Source organism: Panthera uncia (genome assembly GCF_023721935.1).
Source record: "Panthera uncia isolate 11264 chromosome E2 unlocalized genomic scaffold, Puncia_PCG_1.0 HiC_scaffold_19, whole genome shotgun sequence".
Classification (NCBI taxonomy): Eukaryota; Metazoa; Chordata; class Mammalia; order Carnivora; family Felidae; genus Panthera; species Panthera uncia.
The window spans coordinates 10,643,794-10,656,246 of NW_026057588.1; the positions used below are offsets into that span (position 1 = coordinate 10,643,794).

The following is a 12,453-nucleotide window of genomic DNA, read 5'->3' on the forward strand; positions in this document are numbered from 1 at the left end:
TACGTGGCCCTTTGCGGCTATAAACAATACGTGGCCCTTTGCGGCTAGCCTCTTTCGTGGAGCATAAAGGATTTTGAGTTTTGCCCCTTTACCGTGCTGCACACGCGTGACACAGTCTGTTCGTCCATTCACTGGATGAGACATTTGTGTTCTTTTCAGTTTCTATGACGTACTGGATTCTGCCCCAGGGCAGCCAGGGAACGGGAGGCTCCGAGCAGGGGAGGGACGGAGTCAGGCCGAGAAGTCGATGCAGGACAGAGTCCTACACTTGGCTCCGGAACCCCATTCTCCCCGCTGTGCTGGGTGGGGTGGGGCGCTGGAAGAAACTGACGCAGGCCCCGGCTGAGCCCTCACTGAGCCCTCACTACAGGCGGCCAGCAGCCTCCCTGGCGCATCACCTTCCCGCAGACCTAGTGAGGGAGCTCTGACGTGGGCACGTGAGCCTGGTGGCCCCCAGGGCAGGGGGGGGGGGGGGGGGGGAGGGAGGAGGTGGGGGCAGGAGCTGGCCCTGCCAGGGAAGGCAGCCCTTGGGACTTGGGCCGCTGCCTCCAGGAGTCCCACCCAGCTGGGTCCACTGAGCCCCCAGGGTTCCACAAACTTGAGTGAGCAAAAGGGACATCTCTACTTTCACTAAGTGAACTGAAATGAGATTGAGCCTTTCCTTCTTATTAACCTGGGCAACAGAGAGAGAGAGAGAAGCATTTAGCAGCCCTGTGACTGTGTCATCAACTGCAATGACAGGTGCTTCCACGTCACGCAGGAGCCCCTGCAGACTGTGACGGCTCCTCACTACCTCCTGTTATTTTATGTGCCAGGGAGGAAGAACAGAAATACTGGATTACAAGTTTAAAAAATCTCCAGCTGACTGTATTTTAATTGGTATCCTTTGTAACCCGACTTTATTTTTCGCCTTTAAAAGTCATCGCTCCAGTGCCTGGTTGGCTCAGACGGTGGAGCACGCGACTCCTGACCTCAGCGTTGTGAGTTCAAGCCCCATGTTGGGTGTAGGGCTTACTTAAAAAAAATTTTTGTTTTTTTCAATCACCATTCTGAAAAGTGGTGCGCGGGCTTCAACTAGGCAGCCAAAGGGCAAAAAGTGCTCCCCTGGACAAGCTTGCTTCAAGAAAGGCCCCTAGGCCAAGGCTGGGTTGGCCTGGGCACATCAGACGGGGATGAGGGCCTGAGCACACGTGGGGCCATCAGTAGCAGCTCTCAGGGCCCCAGACAGCCTACAGGAAATAAGCCTCCTAAGCAACCTCTCAAGCTGCCATCAGTCCTTGAGGTGTTCAGTTCTGACATCCCTTCCTCCAGGAAGCCCTTCCTGACCATCCAGGCTGGGCCAGGCTCCTCCCCTTCTAGCTCCACCCTCCCAGCCCTGCCCGCCGGGTCGATCTGTGTTGCGAGGAGCCCCCTGAGAAGCTTGAAGCCCGGGGTCTCGAACCCGGCCTCCTCCACACCAGCCACAGCTGCCGTCTGGCCACCCCTTCAGCCAGGGGTCCCTGGGGTATACATGCAGCACGGCCTCACACAAGGTCACAGCCAGGGCTCAGAGAGGTCGCATCCGCCCACTCACTTACAGAAGGGGAAACAGAGCGGGAGGCAGGGCTGGACGGACTCGGAGAAGTGGGAGAGCCCCCAGGGCCCAGAATGACCGGGCGCCCTCTGCTGGTAAGAACAACTGCAGCTTGTCATTCTCTGATGCTGGGACACACTTTTGGGGGGGGGGGGGACGGCCCAGGGGAAAGACACTAAAGGCACGAGAGCGCGGGGTTTCGGTCAGCAGCCTGAGGGCACCCCTGCCCCACCTCGGTTACCCCAACATCGCCAGCGGCACGCCCCGAGGCCCGGCACGGCGCCGGCAGGCTCGGAGTGACCTCACATGTGGGGCTTCAGGCGCGTGTTAAGAAAAAGAAACTACTGCGAATTGCTCGCGGATGATGAGATGAAACGTATTCAAAAAAAACAAAAGAACCAATTTAAGAAAAACTGGTAAGGAAGCGGCAGTACGGGGGTCCGGAGAAGTAGCGTGCAGCATTTACACAGCACTTGTTTCCGCTGGGCCTGGCGCCACCCCGAGCACTTCAGAAGCCAGCGGAACCGGACTGGCCCCTCCACACACCTGCTCTTCTGTGACGCTGTGGCCAAACGGTCAAGGGGAGAACACCGCGGAGGCCTGGCGTCCGCGGACGGAGAGAGACAAAGCTTCCCAGACCCCGCGCGGGGCCTCCAGCCTTGGGTCATCCGCCCCAAGACTTCCACAACCTTAAGGAACCGCACGGGCATCGCCACGGCACGAACGGGGGGCGGGCGCGAATCAGCGGGCTCAGCAGTCACCCCGCAAGGGCCTGGAGGCCTCCCCAGGGGCCGCAGACGCCCCAAGGCGCTGGGCCCAGGGGACGGGGGAGCAGGGCTGCAGAGCAGTGAAGGCACAACTGCTGAGTGACCAGGGCAAGACTCCTTGCTGCCTCCCTCCCGGCCCTCCTGGGTAGGGCTCCCGAGTCTCCACCTGAGACACCGGGTCCCGCAAAGCGGTTAAGAACACAGGCTGCGGGGGACGCCTGGGTGGCTCGGTTGGTTAGACGGCCGACTTGGGCTCTCAGGTCACGATCCCGACGTCCGTGAGTTCGAGCCCTGCGTCGGGCTCTATGCTGACAGCTCAGAGCCTGCTTCCAATTCTGTGTCCCCTCTCTCTCTGCCCCTCCCTGACTCGTGATCTCTCTCGCGGTCTCAAAAATAAATGTTAAAAAAAATTTAAAAAAAAAAAAAAAAAAAAAAAAGAAACAGGCCCTGAGGCCACCAGGGTGGCTCAGTCGGTTGAGCGTCTGACTTCCGCTCAGGTCATGATCTCACAGTTTGTGAGTTCAAGCCCCGCATCGGGTTCTGTGCTGACAGCTCAGAGCCTGGAGCCCGCTTTGGTGTCTGTGTCTCCCTCTCTCTCTGCCCCTCTCCCACTCGTACTCTGTCTCTCTCAAAAATAAATAAAAACATTAAAAAAAAGAAAGAATAAATAAACATTAAAAAAACAAGACAAAACACAACACAGGCTCTGGAGCCACAGTGCCTGGGGTTGGATCCTGACTCCTAATTTAAAACTCTTGTGACTTCGAGGGGTTTCTGGGTGGCTCAGTCGGATGAACATCTAGCTGACTCTCGATTTCAGCTCAGGTCATGATCTCACGGTTCCTGAGTTTGAGCCTTGCCTCGGGCTCCATACTGACAGTGTGGAGCCTCCTTGGCATTCTCTTTCTCTCTCTCTCTCAAAATAAATAAGCTTCAAAAAACAAACTAACTAACTCTGCCTCTGAGCAAAGCGATTTAACTTCTGTGCCTTAATCGCCTTACCCGTAAAATGGGAGGAGGGTGACTAACTCCTCAGGTAACTGGTGATTGAGTGAGTACAAGTTCATCCCTCAGACCAGGGCTTGGCCAACTCACGGGTGCACATTAAACACCAGCCATCACTGTCGTGTCGCCCCCACTGAAAAGGAGGGACGCAGGAAAGGCATACAGGCACCTGTCCCTTATGGAATGGTTGGTGAGGCTGGGCGCACACACGTATGTAGGGGGGAGGAAGGGGGACAGGCGTGCGCACGCGTGTCTGTGTGTGTGTCTCAGGTCAGGGCTCAGACGTGTTCACTCAGCTCCCAAGTCCAATGCCCTGGAAGTCCCATTCAAGCAGCGGCTGGAGTTCAAGTGGTCGTCAGAGGAGGGGACGGTGACGAACGAGGAAGAGAGTGTGCGTGCGTGCCAGGAAAGGTATATCCAGAGGTTGTGAGAAACCCCGCGCTCAGTCCTTGTCCTGGTGAGGCTGCGGCAAACGAGTGTGGACACCTCTTCGCCTCTCTGGAAGGGGCATCGGCAGGGTCTCGGGAGATGAGGAACGTGAGGGCACTCGCTAAGAGGCCACACAGAGCCAGAGGTGACTGAGCAGGAGCCGCGACTGGACAAAGAGGACGCGGAAGGTGGTGGCCGCCACTTCCGGGTCCTGGGAAGTCACTGTGTGTGAGGCGCGACGCCGGGCACTTTCTAGGCACAGGTTCACTTAGCCAGCTTGGAGACGCGAGGCTGGCACAGTTACGACCCCATTTTCTACTAAGGGGAGGCCGGCCCAGAGAGCGCGCGTCGTCTGTGCAAGGGCCCGGAGCCAGGACTGGCAGGACTGGAACACACGTCCAGATCCGCACTGGTCTGAAACCAGAGCATGGCTGCTTCTACTACTTTGGCCTGAGGAGGAAGGTACCAGGGGCAGAGGCAGGCTGTGGGGGACCCCTGGGCGCGGGGTGGGACAAGGCGTCAGCTCTGGGGAGGGAGGCTGCCGTGTGGCAGCTGGCAGGCGGGGTCTCCCGCAGGGGTGAGGCTCTGCGGCACGCCCCGGCAGTTGGTGCCAGTCTCCCAGGAAGAGGCTGTGGGGCCCGCGGAGCCTGCCTCCCCCCTCCCAGCTGCTACAGCCCTCACAAAGGGAGGGAGAGAAACCCGACCCAGGCATCAGGTGACAGGCAGAGAGACATCTGTCTGGTCCCTCGCTCTTGTCTGCACATACTTGCGAAGGCACCCACGAGATGCAAGGAGAGGCTGGGCACCAGGGGGCGGCAATGACTCAGGCCATCCCTGCCAGCCTGGAGCTGGTGGGAGAGAGAAGACACAGTCATCCAAGTGGGAGTCAAAAACCAGGAAGCCACAGTGTCGGGAGAGAGGGAAGGGGACAAGGCAGATATGAACAGAGCAGTGGGCAGCGGCCCCTGGGAGGGGTAGGTGTGACAGAGTGAGAGCAGGCATGGCAAGATCCAGGACAGCAGGAGGCAGCACATGGGAGGCAGGCGGGGGGCAGCGAGGGCTCGGCCCCCTGCATGAGACAGGAGCCCCCAGGGCCGGGCACAGGGCAGTGATGGGAGCTCCTGGTGCCGTCCCAGGATCCCAGTGGGACCAACCACATTACCTCCGCTCTCCACTGTCCTCCCCAAAGGTTCCACGAGTGGACAGTGGCCTGTCCCTAGCCGCTGTCACAGGGACTGGCTGAGGCAGACCCTTATAGAACCAGCCACAGCCAGTCACGGGGACTAAGCTGGAACTGTCCAGAAGGAAGGGCTCTCCTCTGCAGGGGCGGGGCTGAGGTTACCTCTCATTTCTGGAGCTGCTGGCGGCCATCCTGGCATCCACCAGGAGGAGAGGGCCTCCTGAACTGACTCAGAGGAAAGGTGAGCTCAGACATTTGAGACCCTGGACCCAGCCGGGCCTGAAGCCTATTTAGGAGGACGCCTCGGGTCCACAAGCCAACAAGTGCTCCCTTTCTGCTTCAGCCCCTTGGAGTTCGGCTTCTAATCCGGGACAATTCCAAGTCAGGTGGCCTCTGGCCGTTCGCCCGGTGAACACCTCCTGAGGCCTGTCACATGCCAAGCTCGGTGCTGCAAGGGGAGAAAAGGGCGACTCCGACCCGGTCCCTGCCCTCCAGGGGTCCTCGTTGGTGGAGGCGGCCGTGCCCTAAGAGGGCTCTGTGAACGTTCCAGACCGAGCTAAAGATGAGGCAGTCAGAAGGGAGCCAGCTCTCAGAGGCCCCTTCTTTCTCCCTGGGCTCTGTGATCCAGCCTCGCCCAAGACATCTCAGCCCCGCCCATTTTTTTTTTTTTAATTTTTTTTTTCAACGTTTTTTATTTACTTTTGGGACAGAGAGAGACAGAGCATGAACGGGGGGAGGGGCAGAGAGAGAGGGAGACACAGAATCGGAAACAGGCTCCAGGCTCCGAGCCATCAGCCCAGAGCCTGACGCGGGGCTCGAACTCACGGACCGCGAGATCGTGACCTGGCTGAAGTCGGACGCTTAACCGACTGCGCCACCCAGGCGCCCCAGCCCCGCCCATTTTGAGTTGTCACTGTTGTCTCCCACCCACCAGACCGGGAGCCCCGGGAAGACAGGGGAGGGGCGGGGGGGCCAGGCCGTGTCCCCAACACTGCCCTGCATGGGGGCCAGGCGCGTGAGGGGCTCACAGACAGATGAAGGGGCTCACGCCCGGCCGCTGTGCTAGGCCCCAAAGCGGACAGGGGCTCTGAGCAGGAGGGGCCCACCTGTCCCGGCGGGAGACACTATTGCGGGGGCCGGGACGAGGGCCTCCCGGACCAGGAAGCCTGCAGGGAGGAGAGGGGCGCCGGGGCGCCGGCCCTGCCAGCAACTACCCACCTTGTGACAGAGCGCTCCTTGCACAGAACAGCAGGAACTCTTTGGTTCACCTGCTTCCCCACCAGGTGCTCTGCCAGACAATGTGCACAGAACCGTTCGTCCTCGTCACAATCCCGCAGAGGGGACATCTCTGGCCCACGGCCCACTACCCACTACGCAGAGAAGGAAACCTCCCGTAACGCTGAATGCTCTCCTGAGGGCATGAAGCAGGGAGGAGGCAGAGGGAGGGTCAAAGCCGGGACAGGACGGTCCCCGTCCTCCCTTGAGGTCCTGAGGTCCTGAGGTCCTCAGGCCCTCGGCTTCAGGCTGGACCGATGCGTGTGAGGGCCCAGAAACGCAGCCTTCTCTAACATCGGGCAGGGAGGCTGCCGGAGGGATTCATCTTTCTCTTTGGAGTTTCTTGGATCTACAGAGCCGGTCTTGTCCCTCAGCAGCACCTCTGGGGCTCCTCACGGTGCCTGCTGAGACCTGAGTGGCTGCAGTGGCTGAGCCTGAGACCAGCCCGGTGTGCTCCCGCCCCCTGGGCCGGCCTTCTCCCCTCCCCACAAGTCCCCCCAATAAGCAGCCACCAATCCCCACTGGCCCTGTCCCAGAGCCTCCCTGCACGGTGAGGGAGACAAAGCGGGAAGCAATCACAGAACAGCCGCACAGGGTAGGGAGGGAACACGGAAGCGGGGAGGATGGGCAGACTGGGATCTGCTGGAAGAGAACACATGGAAAAGTCTCAGAGAGAAGGACTTGAAGAGAGACGGCAGAGAGAAAGGCAACCTGGCCAGAGGGAATGTTGGGAACAGGTACAGGCATGGGGACTGCACAATGCACGTGGGCAGGAAGCCACACGATCAGGAGGGCCCAGGGGGGTGTGACAAGAGGGGGTTTGGCAAAGACGCTGGGGGGGGGGGCACCCATGGAGGGTCTCAGTCACGGAGCATGGGACAGGGGTATCATCCTAGAGACGTGGGTGGCAAAGCCCACACACAGAAGAGGCAGGAGAGCAGAAGCGGCTCAGTGGTCAAGGTCCCCACTCAATCCTTGTCCGCGACAGAGCCATCTATTCACAAGGCCTCAGGGCCTCTGTACCTGCCGCCCCTCTGCCCAGAGTGCGCTTCCACCTCCTGCCTCGGTGGTCCTCTCCCTCCCCACCTGCAAATCTCTGCTCCAAGGTCACCTCGTCAGAGGCCTTCCCTGATCACCCTACGCAAACAGTCCCCTTTGTCCATCCCTGCGTCCTGCTTCATTCTCTGTGTGGTACTTTTCACGACCCAACAAAGCTTTATAATCTGTCTGCTTAATTACATGCAATGAGGGGAAGGATTTCACTGCTTCTGTTCAGTCAAGTATCCCCAGAAGGGTATGCACTGGGCACACAGTAGGTGCTCAATAAACATTTGTTGATGGAACAAACGAACAGAGGTGGGGAGAAGAGCGGGTCTCTGGAGTCTGAGTCCCCGCTTCCACGCAGGCCAGCTGAGCTGGATGAACTTGGAAAAGGGTCCTTCTCTCTTGGGCGCCCCGCAGGCAGGCAGGGAGGACGTACCTGCAGGGAGGTCACGGACGGGCATGCTTAGCCCAGAGCTGACCAGGGCGAATGCCCTCCAAGCATCTTGACCAGGCATCCAGTCCTTCCCGCGCTCCTGAAATGCCACACACAACCCTCCGATGGCCCGGGCTGCCCCCAGGTGGGGCAGGGGGCAGGACAGTGGCAGGGCGACACAAGGCCGCCTAGAGCCTGACACAGGAAAGAGGTAGAGAGCACCCCCAAAGCTTTCTGAGGGGCCCTGTGCGCCCGAGGCCCCACCACCTCTGCAGTCCCCGTCCCCCGCAAAGCCAGGTACGTTACGCTGCCCACGTGCAGACAGATCTTCCTCGTTCCCACCTCCAAGCCCCTACCCACACCTCCCTGGGCACACAGCCCGAGGGGCCTCTCTGGTGCTTTGTGGAGCCATCATTCTGCAACTACTCCCAGACTGATCTCCAAGCCTGATCTCGCTGATCCCTCCAAACAGCCCTGGGAAGCTTTCCAGAAGAGGTCTGGAGGCGGGAAGTGACTTGCCCGAGGACACTCTTCTGGCTGGAAGAGGAGAGGCAGGGTCTGACCCTCAACGGCCGTTCTTCACATCGGCCTTCCTGACCACTGGGCTGGCTCCTCGAGCGGGGCGCCCTTCGCCGTGGGCGCTTATCTGCTCTGCCAGCCTCGCAGGGGGCCTCTTCCAGCCTGCTCCCCAAAGCAGAAATCCACCTATCACGCACATTCACTTATCAGGCAGGCCGGCAGTCACACACTAGACGGCAAGCGCTGGGGACCCCAGGAAGCGGGAGCGCCCTCAAGCGGCCGGTGAACGTGCCAGGCGGAACAAGCCCTTCCAAAGGCAATCCGGCAATACCTGTCAGAATTCCAAAATCCGAACGCGGACGCCCTTTGGTCAGCCATTCCACCCGCGGAGAAGCAAAGTTACGTGCCTGTCGGCTCATTCGCTGCGGCGGCGTCTACAGTCGCAGAGCGGGAACCCACAGCACTCACTGTCCACCGACAGGCAAGCGGCTGATAAAGGCCCAGTCCGCCCAGGCACCAGAACCCGTTGTGGCCATAGAGAACGAGGACGCTTGCTCTGGGCCAACAAGGAACAACATCCAAGATACACTAAATGAAAGAAAGCAAGGCGCAGGATAGCGTGCTTGTGAACTAGAGAAAAATGAAACTCTGCTCACTGTTAACAAGCAAACTGACACAGGGGGCGGCCTGGCTGGCTCAGCAGGTGGAGCATGAGACCCCTGATCTCGGAGTTGTGAGTTCGAGCCCCATGTTGGGTGTAGGGGTTACTTACAAAAACACGACACAACACAACACTAACACAGAGATGGAGTGGCAAGTGAAGCAGCTCAGGAATCAGGGAACGAAGGCACCCGGCCCCCTCACCAGGCTTCCCGGCTGCCCGCACAGACGCAATAAAAAGTTAAACGCCCTCTTACCCACGTCAGTTACAACCCCTGATGCCCTGGGCTTCGCAGCCACCGCCCCCGGGGGAAGACCCTCTACCCTGCAGGGCTGTGAGCTGCCCCCAGGACCTGGCAGAGATCAGCACACTACGGGGGGCTCTGGAGGCCAGCCGCTGGGGGCCCCGGAGGCCTGACACAGAGCGGTGCGGTGACATGGCCCAGACAGAGGGGAGGGGAGCAGCTGCCTCGGCCAGCGGGCGGTGGGCCAGCCGGGTACTTCCAGCAGCTCTGCCTATTTGGGAAAACCTCTGTCTGTGACTCTTCAGGAAGAGCGAAGGAACACTGGTCACGGGCAAGTCTTCCCAGTGAGCAACTGTTCAAGCTTCCTCCATCCCCACCAGCCTTTCAGGAGCTCAGAGGCACCAGGGGAGCGTGCAGCTGGAAAGTGTGCAGCTCAGGAAGCGACACCTGGCCCAGCAGAGGGGGCCCTTCCCACCGACACATGTCCTCGAGTCCGGGGACGTCACCGCAGTGTCTCCAGTAAATGTCTGCGAATGAACGAATGTGATGGCTCGAGCCGAGCAATGTCTCCCTTCCTTTCTCCCCAGAGACCCACGGGACCAAGGGGAGGAGACCCTGACTGTGTCGCCAGACAGGAGGCCCTTCAGGAGAGGCTGGGATGGCACAACCAGCTAGGAAAGGCCCAGGGCCCTTTGCAGGGCCGCAGAAGGACCTGCCCGCTCCACTGAAGGGCACAGACGGCAGGTGCCGTGGGCTTGCCCCGCCCCCCCTCCCCCAGCCTGACCTTCCAAGCCACTTGGCCCAACTGAATGAAGATCCTGTTACAGAAACACCTGAGGTCAGAGGATGCCTATGGCTTTCCAAGTCTCTCGGGACAGAGGGAGGAGGCCAGGACCTGGGGGGGGGGGGGGGGGGGGGGGGTGCCCCGCCCCCGCGGGAGGGGGGGGGGGGGCGGGGGGGGGGGGGGGGGGGGGGGGGGCGGCTACAGAGCCTCACACACAGCAGGAGCTTGACAAGGTCAATGGTGGATGAAGGGGGAAGTCACGCCTCAATCCCTGGGCCCCCAGTAGCACAAGGCACGCTAAATACCCAAGACCCAGCTGTATGATGGGCATATTTTCTTTTAAAATTTATGTTTATTTTTGAGAGAGAGAGCGAGAGAGCCCACGAGCGAGCAGGGAAGGGGCAGAGAGAGAGGGAAACACAGAATCTGAACAGACTCCAGGCTCGGAGCTGTCAGCACAGACCCCGACACGGGGCTCCAACTCACAAACTGTGAGATCATGACCTGAGCCGAAGTCAGACGCTTGACTGAGCCACCCCGGCGCCCGGTCAGGCCACTTTTAATTCTAAGTTATTATCAGTAACCACAGCTAACACACAGTATTTTACATATGTTACTTCATTTACTGTTTTCAACAACGCCGAGGTAGATCATCCCTATTTTTCAAGTGGGGAAACAGAGGCAGGGGAAAACTAAAGAGCCTGTCCATGGTCACAGAGCCAATCAAGAGGTAAGATTCAAGACCAACAGTCTGGCTCCACAGTCCTTGCTTTTAACACGTTTGACCACCTTTCTGATCGCAACCACCGTTTCGGGTGCAGACACGCCTCTCCCTCCCTTTCCAGAAGGGGAGACTGAGGCTCAGGGAGAGGAGAGCACTTGCCAAAGGCACACAGCTAAGGCAGGGAGGACCATGCAGACAGGCCTGCCTTCAAAGACCAATTCATCAGGCGCGAGTAGGGGCTGACCGGGCCCCCGTGAAACAGCTGTGACACTCAATAGTCTCGCGCAGGCCAGGTGCCCGCCCACCAGCCTCACTCCCGTGTTCTCTATCCCAGCCCTTGGCTCACTGGCTTCCACCTGCTTCTGTTGGTCTACAACGGCCGTGCAGGCTGCCTGGCCAACTTCTCTCTCCCCTCCCCTTCCGGCCAGCGAGCCTCTTAAGGCAGGGCCAGGTTTGTCTTGGCCGCTGCTGTGTCCCCAGCACAGGACGGGGCACAGAGCTCGATGCTGGCTGGCTGACTGCCGGAACCAGCAAGAAAACACATCGAATCCCATGGTGAGCGGAGACTCGTGGCACCCACGGAACCCAAGTGCCCCAGGCTGCCCCACTAACCGAGGGTTTTCTGCTGGGATGGGTGTGTGTGTGTGTGGGGGGGGGTCCCGGGGCCTCCATGAGCCCCCATCTAGAAGGGGCTCCCCCAAAGGCATGTGTGTATCTGAGAACACGGGTGACTTTCCGCCTCATAACCGGAATCCACCTTCTGCCCCCACAGAACAGCACAGACTGGTGGTTGAGGGCATGGCCTTCGGGGTCTGACCGTACCGGGGTGTCTGCAGAGCCCGGGCCCCCTTCTCTGACATCTTCTGCCTACCCCCACAAGGAGAAGACAGGCCCTCGTAGGCCCCACTGGGCAGGAAGGCTGGGGACTTTTGCTAAGCCTGCACGAACCGCCCGGGGCAGGCACCCGGACCGATCGGTCCCGCCCCAGCCACCAGGAAGGCCAGGCTTTTTTGGCCCGCGACCAGACACAAAGAGAAACAAATCAGGAGTGCATGTGGCCCAGACAGCCGGTACCAGTCTTGGTTCCTGTTGGCTTTCAGGACCCCTGGGAACTGGCAGAGGGCCCCGTGTCCTCCCAACGAACACCCTCATTTACCTCATGCAGCTCCAAGTGCATTCTGACCCTGACAACTTGAACAGACCCCAACTGTCACGGGAGAGGGCCTCATCTCCCCACGGTTGAGTCTCCTCATCTAGAAAATGGATGGAGCCAATGAGACTAAGACACACACACACGGAGGCTTCTAGAAGCAGCCACCGAGAGCGCTTGTGTACAACATCTGGCGCGGGGTTGGCTGCTGCTTGGTAAACAGCAGCCGGTCGTCACCGGGCCCAGGCCTGACACCCTGGCAACAGCTCGGAGTGGGTGCTGGATGAACAAAGGGCAAACAAAGTGACCAGCTCCAGCCAGAGGCTCACGGAGCACTTGCTCCCAACTAGCTGCCCCCACCTGTCCGCTGCCACCCGGCTCAGAAATACCGGTTACACACACTCCCACTGGCCCGTAGGCAAATATTTACCCAGGGCTGGGCTCCTGAGGGCGCTGAAGTGAGGACCTGGGGACAAGTAAGCACCAAGAGAGTGGCCGAGAAAGCAGGCTCGGGGGCGAGGAGGTGGAGGAACCCAGCCCGGGCTGACTGCCTCCCACTCAGGGGTGGCTGTGGCCCTGGGGGCGGTGCAGCTGTCTCACAGCTCTGCCACGGAGAGTCAAGTGCACCGGAGGGAAAGCCCTCAGTCCGGTGCCCCAGGCAGGAC

General features: G+C 59.9%; 1 protein-coding gene across 1 annotated transcript in view; it reads right to left on the reverse strand.

The window, feature by feature from the left end:
- The window catches only part of PPP1R37 (protein phosphatase 1 regulatory subunit 37), a 41,864-nt gene that overhangs the window by 9,221 nt on the left and 20,190 nt on the right, over positions 1 to 12,453 (reverse strand). The window lies entirely within an intron of this gene.